The sequence below is a fragment of the Zea mays genome, chromosome 7, assembly GCF_902167145.1.
Source record: "Zea mays cultivar B73 chromosome 7, Zm-B73-REFERENCE-NAM-5.0, whole genome shotgun sequence".
Classification (NCBI taxonomy): Eukaryota; Viridiplantae; Streptophyta; class Magnoliopsida; order Poales; family Poaceae; genus Zea; species Zea mays.
Window position 1 is genome coordinate 22,956,916 of NC_050102.1, and position 21,846 is coordinate 22,978,761.

Consider the following 21,846-nt stretch of genomic DNA (forward strand, 5'->3'; position numbering starts at 1 on the left):
GGAGTACAAAGGGTTATGAGATGCCTTGCGGTGAGCCGCTTCATCTCGCGCCTCGGCGAGAAAGGATTACCCTTGTACCGCCTCTTAAGGAAGACCGAACGCTTCACTTGGACTCCCGAGGCCGAAGAAGCCCTCGAAAACCTTAAGGCACTCCTTACTAATGCACCCATCTTGGTGCCCCCCGCTGCGGGAGAAGCCCTCTTGATTTACGTAGCCGCAACCACTCAGGTTGTCAGCGCCGCGGTCGTAGTCGAGAGACGAGAAGAAGGGCATGCACTGCCCATCCAGAGGCCGGTCTACTTCATCAGCGAGGTGTTATCCGAGACCAAAATCCGCTACCCGCAAATCCAGAAGCTACTGTACGCAGTGATTCTAACACGGCGAAAACTGCGACACTACTTCGAGTCTCATCCGGTGACTATGGTGTCATCCTTCCCCTGGGAGAGATCATCCAGTGCCGAGAGGCCTCGGGTAGGATAGCAAAATGGGCAGTAGAACTCATGGGGGAAACACTTTCATTTTCCCCTCGGAAGGCCATAAAATCCCAAGTCTTGGCCGACTTCCTGGCTGAATGGACCGACACCCAATTGCCAACAGCTCCAATCCAGGCCGAACTTTGGACCATGTACTTCGATGGGTCGCTTATGAAAACTGGAGCAGACGCTGGCTTGCTCTTCGTCTCACCCCTCGGGGAACATGTGCGTTATGTAATACGCCTCCATTTTCCGGCGTCAAACAACGTGGCCGAATACGAGGCCTTGGTGAATGGGTTGCGCATCGCCATCGAGCTAGGGGTTCGGCGCCTTGACGCTCGTGGTGACTCGCAGCTCATTATTGACCAAGTCATGAAGAACTCTCACTACCGCGACCAAAAAATGGAGGCCTACTGTGACGAAGTTCGGCGCTTGGAAGATAAATTCTATGGGTTGGAACTCAACCATGTTGCTCGACGGTACAACGAGACTGCAGATGAGCTGGCTAGGATAGCCTCGAGACGGACAACGGTGAAGCGTCCCGATCCTTTGGGACTCAAATGTGATACAATTACTAGTCCCAAGAGGCTAGTAACCACATTCCTTACTTCAAATAGTACAGAGTTCAAATAAAGGTTATTACAATAACAGGGTACAAGCTCTGAGAGAGCCAGAATATAAAACGTAGTAGAAGGCACACTAGCCCAAACCACAGGCAGAACTGGGTGCAGACACAGGCCTCTCAATCAAGCATAGCAGAAAAGAAGTCTTCGGCTGCTGAAAAACATAAATAAATCTGGGTGAATACACTAGGTATTCCGCAAGCCCATCCCGCTCCCGTAAAGAGAAAGAGACCTATATCATACATGCTTTATATGGTGGAGTTTGGAGTCACTCTTATTTTTCTCAGAGAAAGGCAGTTTATGTAGGGTTTTTCCTAAGGAAATAAAAATAACACAATACTCAACCACCACTGAGCTTCCCGCTCTCGTGGCCTTGTTTTATTTTTCAATACACACTTACACACACATTTCCCTGTTCACGGAGGTTGTAAAAACTCTAATTGTCATACCACACCAGTCTCGTCCATACCAGTGGACACGGACTATTCGAATAGGTTTCAACTCTGCGCAGAAGGGTACACTTTACCCACTAGTCCGGTTTCTGCGATCTCACCGTCGTGAGACCCGAATGCCGAAACTCTTTCCTTCCTCGCACGTCCTAACCTTAACAATTATACCAGAAGGAGTCAGGCCACCGCCATGTCCAAACCGGACAAAACATTTCCCCTCCTTATCCTCCCGGTGCTCCCCAGCCTTCATAACCCTGGGGTTGGACCGTACGAGTTCAGATTGAGTGACTGCCCACACAGTCTCGAGTGGTTGTACTTATCATGAGTACAGGTAGTGAAAGATGACAAACCGATCCTTATACGAGAGGACAATCCTTCTGCTCATGCCTAAACCAGCTGAGCCATCACCTTAGGCCCTCCTCTAAACCAGGGAGTCCCTAATCATCCCACTCACAAGGTGACGAGGGTGAATACCCTTCATCGCACATTCCCCCTTTTTTAAAAAAATATTGATTGAAGAAACACACTGCCTTTTCTCCCATCCCAAATCAAAAGACATATGTTAATGTGGGCTATCCCTCTCTACTCACAATGCATTTATTCCACCCTGAAATCCCGGCCTAGGTAGTGGTAGAAAGAATAGGTAATTTATGCATCAAGGGAAGGATGGACTTGCCTTCGTCGAAGCTTTCCTGGCACAAAAGGTCTACCTTCGGGAGGTCGGGCTCTGGCCCTTCTTCCGGGGCTACGAGTTCTGGATCGACGGTCCCTGCTTCTTCTAGTAAAAAAGGCAAATGAACAATACATCAATAGTGGTTTACTAAATGGAGTGTGTCATTTTCTAATATTATCATTACATGTGACTTTAGAAAATGTTTTGATAATTTTTGGTGCATAAAATATTGAGATGTCATAATTAAAGGAGAAAAGGATGAAAAAGGAAAAAGAAAAAGGATTTAGGCTCTGGTGGGCCGGGGGGAATCCGGCCCAGCCGGGCGCAGGGCGCGCGCGGGCGCGATTGCGCCGGCCTAGCTACGGCCCATGGCGGGAAACGGCGCGGGCACGCGAGGGGCGACGCCGTTTCCGCGGGGCCCACGTGCCAGAGAGAGTGGGAGGGGGAGACGGCGCCAACGGTTGACGGGGCGGGGCGAACCGGCCGTCCGCTGGGAAGAAAACCGGCCGCCGGTGGGCTCGACGGCGATTCGCCGCCGTCGACCTGGTTCTTGGGCAACGGGTAGGCACCCTAGCATGAAGAGGGGCTGGCGAGCTTAGGGGCAGGCCCAATTTGGCTAGAGGAGGCTGGGAGGGGGCTGACCGCGGGGAGGTGGCGGATCTCCGCGGCGGGAGTCGTCACCGGTGAGGTTCGTGCGGGGATTGGGGTAGGGGAGTGGTGTCCCAAGATCGCGGCGGTGTGGCGAAATAGATGAGCCTAGCTAATTGCTCGCTGAACCACCAAAGGGGGAGGGAAAAGAGGGGGAAGGGCTTACCGAAGGGGAAGAAGACGGCGGCGCTAGCGCGATTGCTCGGGTGAGGGGGAAGATGGGTGGCTGAGGCCGGTGCGGGGCTAAGAGGTGCTCGGGGCGGCCCTTTTATAGGCGCCCGAGGGGAGGGGAGCGGTAGAGCTAGGCGGACGCCGGTGAGGTTGCACAGCGCCGAAGTTAATGCCGCACAACGGCGACGACGAGACCGCACGGTGGGGCGGTGCCGTGGAAGGACGCGGCCACAGCGGTGAGGACGGGGCAGTGCCAAACTTCCCTGTGCGGCGAGGGGATGGGGCGAGGAAAAGGACGGTGGCCGGAGGTGACCGCAGCGAAGCCGTACGTGGCGAGAACGATGGGGTGGCTGACTGGTGGGGCCAGCCTGCCAGCGGGAGCGGTCGCGAGCGAGGGCGAGGGAGAGGCGACTGACGAGTGGGGATGGCGTGTAAGTGGTGCGCGGGCGCGAGCGCGGAGTCGGCCAGAGGTGGGCCGAGGGGGAGGGAGTCGCGAGCGCGAGAGGGGGAAGCGGCCGCGGCGTGGGCTGGAAACGGCCCAGCTAGGGGGAGAGAAGGGTTTCTCCTTTTCTTTTTATTTTCCAAATTATATTTATATTTTTGCATCCCTTTTTTTGAACAATAAATTAACTAGGTAATCTTAGGTGCTAAAAAAATAAATATATTCTAAGTGAGGTGCTTCTAATCAAACAAAGTATATGCATATGATGAGAAGACCTAGGGATAAAATAAATAAGAAAGGGGGGGTTAGATTAGGGTTCCAAACCTCGGGTTTGAAAATTGGGATGTTACAAACGGTTCCCCCCGAATTTCTTCTCCAGAGACATATATCAACCATCCGTAAAACTCAACGACGTGCCCGAACCCGAAGGGACCTCGGCCCAGCCCGAGGTACCTTCGGCTGCCGAGGGTGAGGCCCTGCACGTCGAGGAACAGCGGAATGGGGTCACACCAGTCCTAAACTGGCAGACCCCGTACCTGGAATATCTCCTCCGAGGAGAGCTGCCCCTCGACAAGGTCGAAGCCCAGCGACTGGCTCGGCGTGCCAAATCGTTTGTTTTACTGGGTGATGAAAAAGAGTTGTACCATCGCAGCCCCTCGGGCATTCTCCAACGATGCATATCCATCACCCAAGGACAAGAGCTGTTACATGAAATACACTCAGGGACTTGCGGTCACCATGCAGCACCTCGGACCCTTGTAGGAAACGCTTTCCGACAAGGCTTCTACTGGCCGACCACAGTGGCCGACGCCACTAGGATTGTATGCTCCTGCCAAGCATGTCAATTCTACGCGAGATGGACACCCCTGACTGCTCAGGCTCTACAGACAATACCTATCACTTGGCTGTTTGCTGTGTGGGGTCTGGACCTCGTCGAACCCTTGCAGAAGGCACCCGGGGGCTTCACGCACCTGCTGGTCGCCATCGACAAATTCTCCAAATGGATCGAAGTCCGACCCTTAACCAGCATCAGGTCCGAGCAGGCGGTGGCGTTCTTTACAAATATCATCCACCGCTTCGGGATCCCAAACTCCATCATCACCGACAACGACACGCAATTCACTGGGAAAAAGTTCCTAGACTTCTGCGAAGACCACCACATCCGTGTGGACTGGGCCGCCGTAGCTCACCCAATGACAAACGGACAGGTGGAGCGCGCCAATGGCATGATTTTGCAAGGACTAAAACCACGGGTCTACAACGACCTCAACAAGTTTGGCAAGCGGTGGATAAAAGAGCTACCCTCGGTGGTTTGGAGTCTGAGGACAACACCAAGCCGAGCCACGGGTTTCACGCTGTTTTTCCTGGTCTATGGGGTCGAGGCCATCCTACCCACGGACATAGAATACGGTTCCCTGAGGGCAAAGGCATACGACGACCAAAACCAAACCAGTTGAGAGGATTCATTGGACCAGCTGGAAGAGGCTCGGGACATAGCCTTACTGCACTCAGTGCGGTATCAGCAGTCTCTACGACGCTACCACGCCCGAAAGATTCGGCCCCGAGGCTTCCAAGTTGGAGACTTGGTGCTTCGGCTACGACAAGACACCCGAGGGCGCCACAAGCTTACTCCTCCTTGGGAAGGACCGTTCATCATCGCCAAAGTATTGAAGCCCGGGACATACAAGCTGGCCAACGATCGAGGCGAGGTCTACAGCAACGCTTGGAACATCGAACAACTACGTCGCTTTTACCCTTAAATGTTTCAAGCCGTTCATGTATCTCGATTCCTTTACATGTATAAATAAAGTCTAACCGTCAAGGAAGGATCGGCCTTGCCTCGACAAAGATCGACCCTCCCTCGGGGGCTAAAAGGGGGGAACCCCCTCTGCGTCAAATTTTCCTCGGAAAAGTTTTCTACCAAAACGACTTTCGTGCCTTTCGACTATATTGATAACAGAATCCTAAAAACGAACGAGAGAGACCTCGAACGGCAAGGCTGATCGAGCCGAGGGACTCCTACGCCTCTGGGATACGGATACCTCACTCACCACCTTCCGCGAAAGGTAACTCACGCTCGGATAAGTGATTCTGCTACTGAGACATCCAAATGCCTCTGAGTCCTAATGCTCGAAACGAGAGGAAAGAAACGCAACTTTATACTCAGACATCCAAATGTTCAGGCCTCAACAATCGCAGAAAACATACACATACTAAACACACACGTACTTAAGATAACTATTCTACACAGGCTCAGGCATCGGCAGGGGGAGGAGCATCACCCTCAGCGTTGTTTTCACCTGCGGCGGACGAAGCAGCCTCGCTGGCAGGAGGGGAAGAATGTGGCCCGGCCTCAGATGGCAACGCGGGTGGAAGGATTTCCACCTCAAAAAAGGAAGCCAGCGCCGCGCCTGGACCCTCGGCAACCTTATTAAGCCTTTCGGCCTCGGCCAGGGTGGCATCCTCGTCATCGGGTAGGCAGTAGCCCTCGCTGACCCGCTCCAAATCCACGTCGTAGTGGGAAGCGAGGACGGCGAAGGCCCACCTAACACCATGATGCAGCGCCCCATGGAGTCTGCTGCACACGTGGCCGCCCAAGGCCCGCAGGCGACTCTGGGGGGAGCTGCCCGAGGGGACATCGTCAAGGCCAAAGGTCCGGCAAAAGGCCGAAATGGCCTCGGACATGGCCATGCGGTCAGTCCTCCTTCTGCTCGGCCGCCTGGACAAGCGCCTTGCAGTTCTTAACAGACTCGTTAAGAGCCGTCTCGAACCGTGAAGACAGCAAGACAATATTTAGACATGAGGAGAAGAGTTAAGCTAAAGCAAAATCACGAAGGAGGCAAAACGTACCTTTGGCCTGGGCACGCTGCTGTGTAGCCATAGCTTGGGCAGACCAGGCCGACCCGACGGCTACGGCCAGGCCCTCCGAAAGGATCCCGGCCCGAGCAGTCGCCTTGGCTAGTCGCTCCGTGACCTCAGCCAGCTGTCCCTTAAGGATCTTAGCCCGGCTCACGGCCTCAGCAACTTGACCCCAGAGTTGGTCCCGCTCACTGGTGACCTGGCCAAGCTCCAGCTGCCGCTGCTGCATCTCCTCTGCCTGGGAAGCCACCTGCTCCCGAGCCGACGAAGCCTCCGTCCATGTCGAGGCTGCCTCTGTCCGCGCCGTCGCTGCCTCCGACTTCAGCTCCTCACAGAGCAGCCGAAGGTCCACCGCCTCGGCGCTCTGTTGGGCGAAGCGCTCGTTGGCCTCGGTAAGCGCGACCCCCTGGAACCACAGCGATTCCCAAACGCTGCTCTCACGATGGAGGAACAGCGACTTAGCGGTGCTCATGTCTGCGAGCTCCTGAAAATAAAAATAGAATCACAAAGAATGCTCTGACCACACGAGGTGCGCGTCTGAATCCTTACCTGGAAGACCCTGGGAACATCTTGAGAAAGGACTTCCGTGGCCATCCGAAGCGACCTCATCGCCGCCTCGCTATAGTCACAGAAAGCTTTCTGCAACCTTTCCTCTCCCTCATCATTAAGGGCAAGGAGAGGCTCTATGGTATCGCGGCCCCAAAACACGAGCGGCTGCCCTCCCCACTCATTGGGATTGAGCTGTGTGGGAATGAGGCCGCTGCTCCCCATGACGGACCAAGGATCTACGCGCCCCGCGACCGAGGCTCCGGGTCCCTTTGCAGCCGACGCATCGGGCCTCTCCTCGGTCAAGGCGACAGGCCTCTGCTCACCAACCTCGACAACAACGGCCGCCCCCTCCCCATGGTCAAAAACGGGGGAATCGGGGATGACCAGGACCGAAGGAGCCGGGGGCGAAGGCACCTCAGCCACCTCGACATCGGCGGCGGCGGGCGGCTCCGTGGGCGCACCAGCAGCGGCCCCGGCAGGAATCGACGTCGGCGTCGGCGATGAGGAAGGCGGGCTCGCGGCCGCGGCCGCGACAACGGCCTCCCCTGGCACGGTGGCCGCTCCAACAGGGGGTCGACCTGGGAGGCTTGCCCCATGATAGCCCGTGCCTCCTGGGCCCCCGCTGGAGGGCACCTTGCGCGGAGGCCAACCAACCAGCATGGCGCGCCGCAGCTCCGGCTGTAGAGGCTGGTGAAAGGGAAATGTGCCCTTAGGCCATTTCCAGTATGTTTTGGTGATTAAGTGCTCAACACATATTGAGTGAGTAATTATGTGCCAAATGATGAATGAAGTGCAAATCAACAAGAAGGTATGGTTCTAGACTTAGTACATTGGTTTTGTGTACTAATATATTTGTCTAAGTGCTAGAATCAGAGAAAAGATAAAAAGGAAAAAGGCTTTGCTGGAGCAGCCAAGACTCTGCGGAGTCTGGCACACCGGACTGTCCGGTGGTGCACCGGACAGTGTCTGGTGCGCCAGGCTGGCTTCTGACAAATTAGCCACTCTCGGGAATTCGTCGGCGGCGTACGACTATAATTCACCGGACTGTCCGGTGGTGCACCGGACTGTCCGGTGAGCCAACGGCCGCCAGCGCAACGGTCGGCCGCGCAATCCGGGCGTGACGCGTGGCCCACGCCAACGGTCGGCTGGGGGCACCGGACTGTCCGGTGTGCACCGGACAGTGTCCGGTGCGCCAACCAGCCCAAAGATCCAACGGTCGGCTGCGCCTGGAATGGAAGGAGATCAACACCGGACATGCTACAGTGGTTGTCCGGTGGTGCACCAGACTGTCCGGTGCGCCATCCGACAGAAGGCAAGAATTGCCTTCCTTGTTGGGTTCCAACGGCTCCTAGCTGCCTTGGGGCTATAAAAGGGACCCCTAGGCGCATGGAGGAGTTACCCAAGCATTCTTTGATCATCTCTAAGCACCAAGACTCCATTCTCGCGCATTTGATTCTTTGAGATAGTGACTTGAGCACCATTTGAGTAGAGAACTCCTCGAGTTGTGTTGTGAGCTCAAGTTGTGGCTTTGTGTGCGTGATTGTGCCCGTGCTTTGAGTCTTGTGTGTGTTGCTCTTCCCACCCTTACTTCCCTGCTTCTTTGTGATCATCAATTGTAAGGGCGAGAGGCTCTAAGTTGTGGAGATTCCTCACAAACGGGAAAGAGTATAAGAAAGAAAAATATCGTGGTATTCAAGTCGATCATTGGATCACTTGAGAGGGGTTGAGTGCAACCCTCGTCCATTGGGACGCCACAACATCAAGTAGGCAAGTGTTATGCTTGGCCGAACCACGGGATAAATCACCGTGTCTCTTGTGCTTGTTTTCTTTGTGACTATTGTGTTTCACAAGAGGTCGGTCCTTAGCCACTTGATTTCATTGTGCTAACAGTTAACCAAGTTTTGTGGCTACAAGTATTCGATTTTTTACAGGATCACCTATTCACCCCCCTCTAGGTGCTCTCAATTGGTACCGGAGCCGTTCTCTTCACGCAAGGGACTAATCGCCCGAAGAGATGGATCCTAAGGGAAAGGGGATGGTGGTCAACGACAAGACAAAGGAGTCTATCGTCAACGAGCCAAGAGATGATAAGCCCTCGGACTCTGGCTCAAGTCATAAGAAAAGAGACGGGAAGAAGAAGAGGCGCATCAAGAAGATCGCCTACTACGACAGCGACGAGTCCTCTTCTTCCCAAAAGACGACGACGACGAGAAAAAGAAACCAGTTAACTCAAGCTTTTCTTTTGATTATTCTCGTATTCCGTTTAACTCCAACGCTCATTTACTTTCAATTCCACTTGGGAAACCTCCACACTTTGATGGAGAAGACTACTCATTTTGGAGTCACAAAATGCGTAGTCACCTATTCTCTCTCCATCCAAGTATTTGGGAGATTGTTGAAAACGGAATGCTTTTTGATAGTGTTGACAATCCTGTTGGTGTTTTGACCCCGGGGTGTCCCTGGACCGATGAGTAAATTGTCGCTGCGTGTCCCAGCCCAGATGGGTCGGCGTGAGATGGAACACAAGGGGGGAGAAGAATCGCGGCTCGTGTTATCCTGCGCCCAGGGCGGATGCGCTTGCAGTAGGGGGTTACAAGCGTTCGCGAGGGAGAGAGAGAGCCTGTTCGTCAGCCCGTCCTCCCACGCGACCACCCTCTCATATGAGGGCCCTGAACCTTCCTTTTATAGATGTAAGGAGAGGGTCCAGGTGTACAATGGGGGTGTAGCAATATGCTAACGTGTCCGGCAAAGAGGAGCCAGAGCTCTATGTACATGCCAACGTGGCTGTCGGAGAGGTGCTAGAGCCCTGTGCATGTGATGTCGTGGCCGTCGGAGGAGCGCTTGAGCCCTGTAGAAGCACAGCTGTCAGGGCTGTCGGGACCTTGCTGACGTCTCCTTGCTTCCGTAGGGGGCTGAGAACCGCTGTCGTCATGGGCGCACACGGGGTGCCATCATTACTTGTTTACCGGGGCGAGCCAGATGGGACGTCGGTCTTGTTCCCCGTAGCCTGAGCTAGCTAGGGGTAGGGTAATGATGATCCCCCTGTGGCGTGGTCGGTCCGAGCCCAAGGTCGGGCGAGGCGGTGACTCCTCCTGAGGCCGAGGTCGGGGTCGGGTGAGGACGTGATTCCTTCTGAGGTCGGGGCCGAGGTCGAGCCCTGGGGTCGGGCGAGGCGGAGACCATCCTCCGAGGCCGAGGTTGAGGCCGAGCCCGAGGGTCGGGCGAGGCGGAGACCATCCTCTGAGGTCGAGGTTGAGGCTGAGCCCTGGGGTCGAGCGAGGCGGAGACCACCTTCCGAGGCCGAGGCGGGGGCCGAGCCCTGAGGTCGGGCGAGGCGGAGACCTCCTTCTGAGACCGAGGCCCAAGGTCGGGCGAGGCGGAGCTTCCTGTTGCGCCTGAGGCTGGACTTAGCTGTTGTCAGCCCTGCCCTGACGGGTGGCACAGCAGTCGGAGCGGGGCAGGCAGCGCTGTTTTCCTGTCAGGTCAGTCAGTGGAGGGGCGAAGTGACTGCGGTCACTTCGGCCCTGCCGACTGAGGAACGTGCGTTAGGATAAGGTGTTAGGCGATCCTCGCATTGAATGCTCCTGCGATACGGTCGGTTGGCGAGGTGATCTGGCCAAGGTTGCTTCACTGCGAAGCCTGCCCGAGCTGGGCCTCGGGTGAGTCGAGGGTGCGCCCGTTGCTTGAGGAGGCCCTCGGGCGAGGCGTGAATCCGCTGGGTCTTCTGCTCCTGCCCGAGGCTGGGCTCGAGCGAGGCGAGATCGCGTCCCTTGAGTGGACGGAGCCTTGACTTGAATTGCGCCCATCAGGCTCTGTAGCTTGTGCTGATGGTGATTACTAGCCGAGTTTAGGAGTGTTGGGGGTACCCCTAATTATAGTCCCCGACAGTAGCCCCCGAGCCTCAAAGGGAGTGTTGGTACTCGCTTGGAGGCTTTGTCACACTTTTTTGCAAGGGGGCCGACCTTTCTCGGTTACATTTTGTTCCGGTGGGTGCGCGCGAGCGCACCCGCCGGGTGTAGCCCCCGAGGCCTCGGAGGAGTGGTTTGACTCCTCTGAGGTCTTAATGCTTTTCGCGATGCCCTGGCCGGTCTGGTTGTTCCCTCATGCGATATGATGGTAGCCCGGGTGCATGGTCGGGTTCCGAGTTCTCAGGCTGGTCTGTTGATGCTGTCAATGGTTTGGCCGTAGCCAGGTTTGCGAGACCAGCCCCCGAGCCTCTGCACGGAGCGAGAGGACGATCAAGGACTGACTCGGCTTTTATCATACGCCCCTTCGTCGCCTTTCCGCAAGGAGGAGGGGGGAAAGCGCCATGTTGCATCTGGGGGCGCCGAACATGGTGTCTCCAGTGAGTTGCTAACGGGTGATCCGAGTGGACGCCCGTGCCCCGTTCGATAAGGGTCGGCTAGTGGCCCAGAGGCACGCTCCAAAAGTACCTGAAGGTGATTTGCCGGCCCCGGCCCCGTTCGATTGGGTCCGAGGGCTCGATACCTCCCTCTGGTGGGATTCTGTTACAAAATCGCTCCTGCTGGTCTCGGAAATGTCCTAGGGTACCTCGGGAGCATAGCCCGAGCCTCGGCTATGTATCGGACGTACCCAGAGTCATCCCTCGCTCTGCATGCTCTGGGGCGGCTGTCGAACCCTTCGAGGGGCCAGCCTTCGAACCCCTGATCAGTAGTGGGCACGGAGCCCGAGTGCTCTAAGGCGGCTGTCGAATCCTTCCGAGGGGCCAGCCTTCGAACCTCTGATCAGTAATGAGCCTGAAGCCCTAGTGCTCTGAGGCGGCTGTCGAACCCTTCCAAGGGGCCAGCCTTCAAACCTCTGATCAGTAGGAGGGCTCGGGGCCCGCTTCCTTCGCGGAGAAGGATCCCTTTTGAAATATCCCCTTTCCCGGTCCCTGTAGCAAGAGAGAGAAAAGGGAAGAAGAAAAGGATACGAATTTAAACGATGTGGTGCACCTTTTTTGACGCGGTCATCATGGCGGAGGTGAAACGTCGCCCGCTTCGCCTGCCAAAGGTGTCGTTTGCCCTGCCGCGAAGTTAATACGATGGGACGGGTGGTTCGCGGGGCAGTCGTTGTGCGTGCGCAAGTCGTTCGAGGAATGGGCGTTTCGTCTTTGAGTTTGAACTTCACGGCGGGTTCGGGCGAAGTGTTGAACGGGTCTTGCCCGGGCCTTTATATACTCGGAAGAGGGACTGGTGGCGGTTCTTTACTCTGTTGCTCGCCTCCTGCTTTGGTTTTTGCAACCTAAGGGAATAGCCAGAGAAAGAAGACCGCGTACCTTGTCCGCTCCGCCACCACCCTCTTTGTTTGGCGATGGCCGACCGGGTGACCGTTGTTCCGCCGCACGACCCGTGGCCTTTCTGCATCGTCACGGTGGACGATCTGGAGGCCCTTGTCGCTGATGGTTTGCTCCGTCCCCTCTCTGGTGACCCACAGCCGGAGTGGATGGTCCCTCCGAGCGGGGCTGACCCGACCTCGCCGCCGGGGTATGTGCTGAGCTTCGTCTCCTCCATGAGCGGGGGTTCGGAGTGCCAGCAAGCCGTTTCATGCGGGCGCTCCTGCATTACTACGAGGTGGAGCTGCACAACTTCAACCCCAACTCCATTGCGCAAGCGGCCATCTTCGCGGCGGTTTGCGAAGGCTTTTTGGGGATTGACCCCCACTGGGATCTGTGGACCCATCTCTTCTCCGTGGAGCTTTTTGCCTTGATGACGGGGGAGAAGAAGGTTCACATGGCGGTGCGGGCCGGTGGCTGCACCCTCCAGTTGAGGCAGGCGTGCGCGCAGCAGTACATCCCCGCCATCCTTGTGTCTTCGAACAAGGGGTGGCAGCACCGGTGGTTTTACCTCCGGAATGACGATGGAAGGCTCCCGTCGTTTTCTCAACGAGTGGTGACTGCTTCCGGCAGCAATTGGCGCTATGGGGCCACGCGCGAGAAACAGGAGAAACTCTAGCCCATTCAAGAGGCCTTGCAGGAGTTACGAGATGGGGGGCTCACCGCCGCGGGGGTGGTTTCTGCCATCCATCGCTGGAGGGTGCTTCCCTTGGCAGAGCGGCGGTTGCCGCTTTAAGAGATGATGCCGAGGGTCGACTTGGAGGGTTCGCAGATGTCCTCGGTCCCCCTCTCTGCCGATGACCTCCGCAGGCGGGTAGCGGGCACGGTGGGGAGGCTGGACGCCGGCGCCCTTACCCAGCCCTTGATGCGTCCCGAGCGTGGGTGCGTGTCCCTGGTGAGTGTCCACTCCTTCTCCTATCTTGTGTCAGGTTGCCTTTGATTCTCTCAGTTGGGATTTCCGTTCGTCTCCAGGAGTTGGGGTATTACAAGCCTTCCCTGCCACCGGTCCCGGAGGACACGGTGGACCGAGCCGCGCGGAGGGTCGCTGCGGAGAAGAAGAAGAAGAAGGACGCGAAAAAGGCTCGGGCTCGTGAGCGGATGCGGGCTCGGGACGCCTTGGAGAGGCGCCGTCAAAGGCAGGAGAGGGACGGGCTCCCAAGGGAGCCGTCGCCGGAGACACCTGACGACGACGATGACGACGATGATGACGAGGACGACGACATGGCGACCCGCCTTGGCCTTAGCCCGGATCTGAGGCTGGGCCAGAGGTCGTCGAGCTAGCCCCCGAGTGGGCTGGCGCCGTCGGCATCTGGGGCCGGGACATCAGGGTCCCGGTCCGAAGAGCAGGGGCAGACTGAGGGGGTACTTGACCCCCTGGCCGAGGTAGTTGGGGTGACTCCGGGGAGTTGGTCCAACCTGCCTGTCTCCCAAGAGCGGTCGCTCGTGCCAGCTGTACATGAGGTTGATCCACGGGCCGTCATGACGGCGCATGGGCAGGCCGTCCCTTCGGTGCCCCGGGCGCCCAAAGTGGGAACGGCGCCGAAGCCAGCAGCGGGGCAAACCTCGGCGGCGCCTGCGGGGACCGAGGCCCGAGGGGCCTTCCCGCAGGCACGATTGGCCTTGGTCCGGAGCGGGTAAGTATCTGAGGATACCTCTGTCCTGGCTCCTTCTTCGTGTGTCCTGATCCTGCTTTACCTTTTCCTCCCAGCAAACGGAGGCACGGTTCAGCCGGTCTGGCTCCCCGGAAGGCCCTTAAGACGGTGTCGGCTTCTGCAGCACAAGATGCCCTCAAGCGGGGGGCCCAGGCGGCACGAGTTGCCATGGGGTGAGCTCCCTAGGCTGACCTCTCCGTCGAGGCGGCCGTCGTGTCGGGGGAGACTGCTGGCGCGGCCGCGGCCTTGAGCCCACCTGACGTGTTGCCGGCGCCGGCACCAGCTTCTGCCGAGGCTGTTGCCGTTCTGCCCGTGGAGCCACCCGTCGCCGCTGTTGCTGAGATGACTGAGGTGCCGTTGCTCGAGGTCGGTGATCGGAAGCCCGCCTCTTTAGCCGAGGGGGTACCCGATGCGTCGACTGCAGGGGGTCCCGACGCCTTGGAGGAGGGGGGCGCAGAACCGCGGCCCGTCTTGGGGAGCGACGATCTCATCCTCGCGCGGCGCGATCCCAATTAGCGGCATGGACAGGCACTCCGGTTCTGGACCCGCGGTGCCTCGAAACCCCTCTTCGTCCTTGACGATGAGCGGGAGGAGCAGTCTCGGGATGAGCTCCGTGAGTATGCCGAGGCAGCGTTGGGGTCGCTTCGGTCGACCATGGAGATCCTTTCCAGGGACGTTACTAGGATCCTCCAGGTAAGGATTTCAGGCATACCTTTCGCGTGACCAGGGCATTCTTTGTGACGCCCTGCTTCCCTTCCTCAAGATCTAACGGATCTGAGCACCGCCAAGTCGTCATTCATCCGCCGCGAGGCCGACGTCTGGGGTTCGCTGCGGTTCCTGAGGGCCGCGCTTACTGAGGCTACCGAACGCCTCACCCAACGGAGCACTGAGGCGGCGGACCTTCGGTTGCTCTGTGATGAGCTGGAGGTGGAGGCAGCGGCGGCATGCGCAGAGGCGCAGCAGCGACAGCTGGAGCTTGGCCAGGTCATCGGCGAGCGGGACCAATCTCGGAACCAGGCTGCCGAGGCTGAAGGCCAGGCTGAGGCCCTTGGGGGCCAGCTAGCCGAGGTGTCTGCTCGGGCCGGAGCCCTTGCAGAGGACCTGACCGTGGCCGTCGGGTCTGCCCAGTCCGCCCAAGCCGTAGCTTCGGAGCAGCGTGCCCGGGCTAAAGGTATGTTTTGGCCGCTTTGTGACTTCGATCTTCATTCTTCAACTCATGTCTGAAGAATTCTGTTTGGCTGTTTGCAGAGTTCGAGTCAGCCCTCAACGAGTCCGCCAAGGCACTTGCCCAGGCGGCTGAGCAGAAGGAGGCCGACCGCGTGGCCATGTCTGAAGCTATCTCGGCCTTCTGCCAGGTCTTTGGTCTTGACGACGTCCTCGCAGGAAGCTCCCCCCAGAGTCGCCTGCAGGCCTTGGGCGGCCATGTGCGTAGCAGACTCCGCGAGGCGCTGCATCACGGCATTAGGCGGGCCTTCGCCGTGCTCGCTTCCCACTACGACGTGGACCTGGAGCGGGTCAAGGGGTACTGTCTACCCGACGAAGATGAAGCTGCCTTAGCCGAGGTTCAGAGGCTTGACGCGGCCGTCGCGGGCCCAAGTGCGGTGCTGGCGTCCTCCTTCGAGGTGGAGATCCTTCCGCTTGCGTCGCCGTCCAAGGCCGGGGCGGAACTCGCCGAGGGTGGAGACGACGCTAAGGGTGGAAACGAAGCCGAGGGTGCCGCTCCTCCCCCGGGCGATGCCTAATTCTGCCGAAGCAGTTTGTTTGGAACATGCATGTGTCTTTTGCGGCCGCCGAGGCCTAAACACTTTGTCATCATGTTATAAAGCTGCGTTTCTTTTCCTCTTGTTTCGAGTATCCGGACTTGTTCGTCGGTAGCAGAATCACTTATCCAAGCAAGAGTTACTTATCGCGGAAGGTGATGAGTGAGGTATCCGTATCCCGGAGGCGTAGGAGTCCCTCGGCTCGGTCGGCCTTGCCGCTTACGTGTACTCTTACTCGTTCGCAGGATTCTGTTATCGATATAGTCGAGAAGGCATGAAAAGTCGTTCTGCCAGAAAAGTTTTTGATTGTTAAGACTTGTTCGGCAGCAGAATCGCTTATCCGAGCGAGAGTTACTTATCGCAGAAGGTGATGAGTGAGGTATCTGTATCCCAGAGGCGTAGGAGTCCCTTAGCTCGGTCGGCCTTGCCGCTTACGTGTACTCCGTCGTTTTCAGGACCCCACTATCGAAGCAATCGAAAAGCACAAGAGACGTTCTGGCAGAGAGACTTTTTTCGAGGAAAATTTTGACGCGGAGGGGGTTCCCCCCTTCTAGCCCCCGAGGGAGGGTCAGGCTTTGCCGAGGCAAGGCTGACCCTTCCTTGATGGTTAGACTCTATTTGTGTATGTAAGGAGAACGAGGTATATGAACGACTTGAAAACATCTTAAGGGTAAAAGCAACGTAGCTGTCGGATGTTCCAACCGTTGTTGTAGACCTCGCCTTGACTGTTGGCCAGCTTGTATGTTCTGGGCTTCAAAATCTTGGCGATGATGAACGGCCCTTCCGAGGGAGGAGTGAGCTTGTGGCGCCCTCGGGCATCTTGTCGCAGCCGAAGTACCAAGTCCCCCACCTGGAGGTCTCGGGACTGAACCCCTCGGGCGTGGTAGCGTCGCAGAGACTGCTGATACCGTGCCGAGTGTAGTAAGGCCATGTCCCGAGCCTCTTCCAGCTGGTCCAGTGAGTCTTCTCGGCTGGTCTGGTTGCTTTGGTCGTCGTACGCCCTCGTCCTCGGGGAACCATATTCTAAGTCTGTGGGCAAGATAGCCTCGGCCCCATAGACTAGAAAGAACAGCGAGAAGCCCATGGCTCGTGTGACACCCCAGGTGTCAATTTCGTATTATGTCGGGAGATTAATCCTAATCTCAGATGCTCAGTAAAAATTTCTATTTCTCGATCGTGCCTATCTCTGTTTATCAGGCTTTCTCTTGGAAGTTCACCGAATTCAGAGTTAATCGATCGCGAGAAACAACCAATTTTGGAGCGTGTTAAAACTTTTAATTCTCGGAACTAATGCAGACTCGAAGATCATTCTCGAATTATAAATCTCATCCGAAGCTCTTTAAATCAAACTCTCGACGATTGTTATCTGATCTGAGCCCGAATCTAATTCCTCGAAACTTTGATCTATGTTCGACTATTTTATTCGGGTTTGTATTCTCCGACGGGATACTCAGTATGCCGTCCTCTAAATAATTCTTACTCGACTCAGCTAAATATCTCATATCTGAACCGAACTCAAAACCCCGTATCGACTGCGATTTTAAAAATGTCACGATCCGATTTCTCCGACTAAAAATCCAAAGCCGATCAAATCTTAGGACGATTTATTTTCGAATCATGCGCGAGGAATTATTTTCGAGCAAAGTGAAATCCAACTCTCGGCCGAATTAATCGCTCAACCGTCCGTTCGTCGAAACCCAAATTCGCTCTGTTCTCCGTAGAGACAAAATCCGCAGGAACATTTTTAGTCCGGAAAATAAATTAGCGCAGCCCGAATTCGTATTTTGGGCCAGCCCAACCCAGCCCAATAAGGCCCACTAAGAAACCCTAACCCCACCTCATGTCTATAAATAGAAGTGCCCCTCTCTTGCCCTTGGCAATTTTTCACTCCCACCCTCCTTTTTTCCCTAGCCGCCACCTTCTTCTTCCCTGTCCCTTCTTCCTCACGGCAGCGCGCAGGGGACTTCCTCCCTTCCATGGCCGCCCAGCTGCCGAGCTCCCCTCTTCCTCCCTGTGTTCAGTTTCTCCAACTTGGCGCCCCTGCTATCTCCCCCAATGGAGCATGGCGCAGGGAGCAGCCATCCCTGGCTCAACAGCAGCTCGACGCCCTCACTTCTCCCCTGCTATCTCCACTTCTCTGTCCATGGCGCAGCTCAGCGAGGAGCAGCAGTTCTCCTTCATGGGCGCGAGCCCCTTCTTCCACCTCTGACCGATGCCCCTGTTTCCCCTGCGACTCCCATGGCCGAGCTCCATCCCAGCATGGACGTCGCCCCTTGCTGTTCCTTGCGCCCTCCTCTGCGCAGCGCTCCCTGTTTTCTTCCACGCACAGCAGCAGGACGCTCAACTCAGCTCCCTCCCTTCCCTACTCGCCCCAACCATAAATCATCGCGCAGAGCGCCGTCGGCCTGTTGAGCGCGCTCTCCACTGCCCTGGCGTTTCCCCCTGCTAGCTCCTCCCATGGACGCCCAGAAATTCCAGCAGCGAGTCCCCTTTCTCGCTGTTTGTCGTGGTGCCCGCCAGCTGTTCGTCAAAATGCGCAGCAAGCCGCGCGCTGTCGGCTCGCTGTTTCGTGAAGCCCAGTGGGCAGCACCGTCGACGCTCACCGGTTGGTCGCTGTTTTGCGCAGCCCCAATCGCGCCGTCGAAACTCGTGGTGAGAAACACCCCCAGCTGTCCTCGCTATTTTGTTTAGCGTTTGTAATGTTCGATGGTCAGTCGCCAACAAACGTGTGTGTTTTCACAGCTAACGGTCGACGTCGCGCTTCACGCCCTACCCATTCGACGAAACGCCGAGCCTTGTGGACAGTCCATGCGGCTAAATCCCGACTTGTTCAGGTTGAATCCATGTGACTGACTTACTTGCACATTTGTCATTGTCATGTATATATATGTATGTGAATATGTTGTATGCGAATTAAAATTCATGGAGGAGAAAGTGGTACGCGTAGATGTGTTTGCGATTGGAATGCCAACAAGTGTTTGTGTGCCGCAATAGTTCTTTTGTGCGTCATAGAGATTGGTCACAGATGTATTAATTGTTTGCTGAAGCACTTCGTCGTAAAGTAGTGTGTTAGCTGTGGTAAATTTAATAAAGCGTAAAACATGCTTGATGATTTCCGCAGTCGGCTAAGATGTTCGTCTATGTAAAAATATTTTGTGTATTCATCGTGGTATAGGATAGAATAGATCGAAAATATAATTTATGTGACATGTGATTAGTGTTTTTAAGATGAGATGTGCGAATGATCGGTTAATGTTTCACTTGTGTAGTCAATAAACATTGTCATAAATAACTGTGTAAAAATTGGTCCTGAGAATACAATGGGGACACGTAGGCGTGAGTGTGTCGAAGTGGGTTACATCGAGTGTTGCGTTAGGTGGCATGATTGCGTAGAAAAATTTGAGGGTCGCCGAGTTGTGTTTGTCTGAGGTGTCGACAAGAATTAAAAAAAATGTCTGTCAAGTTTATACGAATGGCGAGTCTGTGGATGATTGTGTGTGCTGAGATGCATTGTAGCAGTGATGGCGTTAAAAATTAACGGAAATGTCTCGAGTGCACGCCGCCCCATGGCTGTATGCGAGACAAGGTAACATAAGGTGTGCTCGATACGAATGTTCGGTCGATATAAGTAGGAAATTGTGTTGCTTAATTAGAGAGGTGGTGACATGCCGAAGTAGTCATCGCTTTCTCAATATTTATAAGGCGAATCGAGTCGATGCGTATTTTGTGTTCGTTAAATTATGCTTCGCATATAATGTGTGATTGTGCTCACGGATTCGAGTAGACACTTCAAGCAAGTCAAGTAGGTTTGTGGTATGAGTTGTGTAATGGAGTTAATTGTTTTAGGATAATTATTGAAATGCTCTGTTCGTATGATAAACATGTATGTGTTCATGATTGGGAAGTAAATGCATGGTGATTGTGAGTTGAAGACTAGTAGTTTATGATTCGTATAATTTGGTGGGTGTGCAAATATACTTGTGAATCTGTGGGTTTATAAAAATACTGTAGTATATGTTGTGTCTCGGATTGCGGCAATAATAGGCAAGCCGACGTGTATGTCGTATGGCGGGCTATGCCATTCCTTTGATTAATCAACTCATTAGATGACTTTAGTTAAGCTCGTAGTCATGGTGAATTGCTTGTTGTGGTCTAAATATGTATGGTTATGGTCGCGTATGAAAAGTAGTAGTGTTCATGTGATGTCTAAGTTAAAATGCAAACTAGTGGTGAAAAGCGCTTCGATATTGATTGTTATAGATAATGCATTGTTAATTGAGTATGGTACTTTTAGTGCGCGAAATAACTTGTATAAAAATTAGTAAGTCTACATGTTAGTTCTCACTTAGTTATTTTAACTCTAACAATTGTCAAAGTGTTAGAATAATTCAAGTCTGTAGAACGCGACAATTCTTGAATTGTATAGAAGCTGAAATGTGTTGATTGCTGTTTTGGGCTGCACGTACTGTTTTCGGTGTGCTGTATGTTTGATGAACTAAATTGTGTTTTCTGTAGATATGTGCTATAGAAAAGTGGTAGATAACTTGATTATCTTGCTAGTGTTAAAATTTGACAGGCATAAGTCTGATCGTTCAGGAGTTAGGATTTTTACAAATTCAGTAATTGAATCTGTCCAAATTCTGTACAGATTTCAGAAACTGCATTGTTTGCCTAATTTAATGTTACAATCTGGTCATGGTCATTATAAGAAAGTTGTAGATGCTTTTCTGATCTTGCTTGTGTTAAAATTTCATAAACACAGGCCTGATAGTTTAAGAGTTAGGAATTTTACAAACTGGTTGCTGTGTTCTGTCCTCTGTCAGAACAGATTTCGAAAACTGTAATGTTTGATTTGATTAAACCTGGAATCACTCCTTGGTGATTATAAAAGTCATGTAGTGCTTTTGCCAAGCTTTCCAAAAAGTCTTGGATCACTATTTTTGGTGATCTGAAGATTAAGTTATGAATGTTTAAAGTCTGAAGGCTGAATCTGTCCAATTCTGGACAGCAAAGCCTTCTAGTGCTTTTTATCCTTAGTTAAATATGGAATCACCTTGAGATGTTTATAAATAAATTGTAGAAAATTTAATTAGCTTTCCAGAAAGTCTAAAATCACTTTGTTTGGATGTCTGAATCTTCAGTTGTAAATTTTTGAAGTTGCAAGCCTGAATCTGTCCAAATCTGGACAGAGCTGCTGTGTTTGCACAATTCGACTTTGCTAAGTGTTGAATCATGTTGTGATGAAAATACCAAAATTGTAGAGCACTTTCTAAACTTTCCAGAAAGTCATAGTTTACTATTTTTGGATTAATATTTGAAAAGTTATGATTAAAACAAGTAACTGCTGTGCTGCTGTCCTAAAAATCTGCACGTGCTCAAATGAATGTTTAGTTCACCATTTTGGCTAAAAATGCTTAGTTAGCGCTTAACGGACATAGACTCATGATGGCTAAACATAGGCTAACATGTGTTCCATGATTAAGGTGCTTGCTTGCTGTAGTTGATTGTGATAGATGAGTCCATCGACTTTGATGCATCGGTCCTCTGTTAAACTTGTGTGTGATGCTTTTGTGTGATCAATAGAACTAATGCAAAGTCGTAGCAATTAAATAAATGCGTGTACCTGTGATATCGTATTTGTGTTGCGTAAATAAATAAAATATGGTCGTCTTGTTAATGGTGTTAATGATGAACGCCGATAACGTACGAATAGCTAGCGCTTGCGTATAGTCGTTGCGGTGTCTTACTACTTGGTGTTTAGTTCGCTACTGTGTATTGTATATCTTGTGATAATTTTTCATTATATTCATACATATGCATCTTGCATCTCATTTAGGACCGAGAGATGATCGTGCAAGTGATGTGGTGCCAACCACAAGATGCAGTCGGTGGACGACCCAAGGAAGGATGGACATAACCAGTGGATGCTCGCCAAGCGAGTACCTCCCCCGGCAAACACTATCTAAGTGTTAAATTAAAGGCAAGCCCCGGTTTTATGCATAACCGTTTATATATGCTATTTTACTACACTTAATGTTTGTAGGTTTGTACTGTGCACTTAAGTGTAGGAGTTGACTGAAACCCTAGTTGCATGAACTCAGGATTCCCTTTGAGATGGATACTAGTATGCTAGGTCGAGTAGCTGCTTTATTAATTAGGATCTCGGTAGAAGTCGAGTGATTTTTCTAGCACTCGCGCGAGGTCAGGAATTG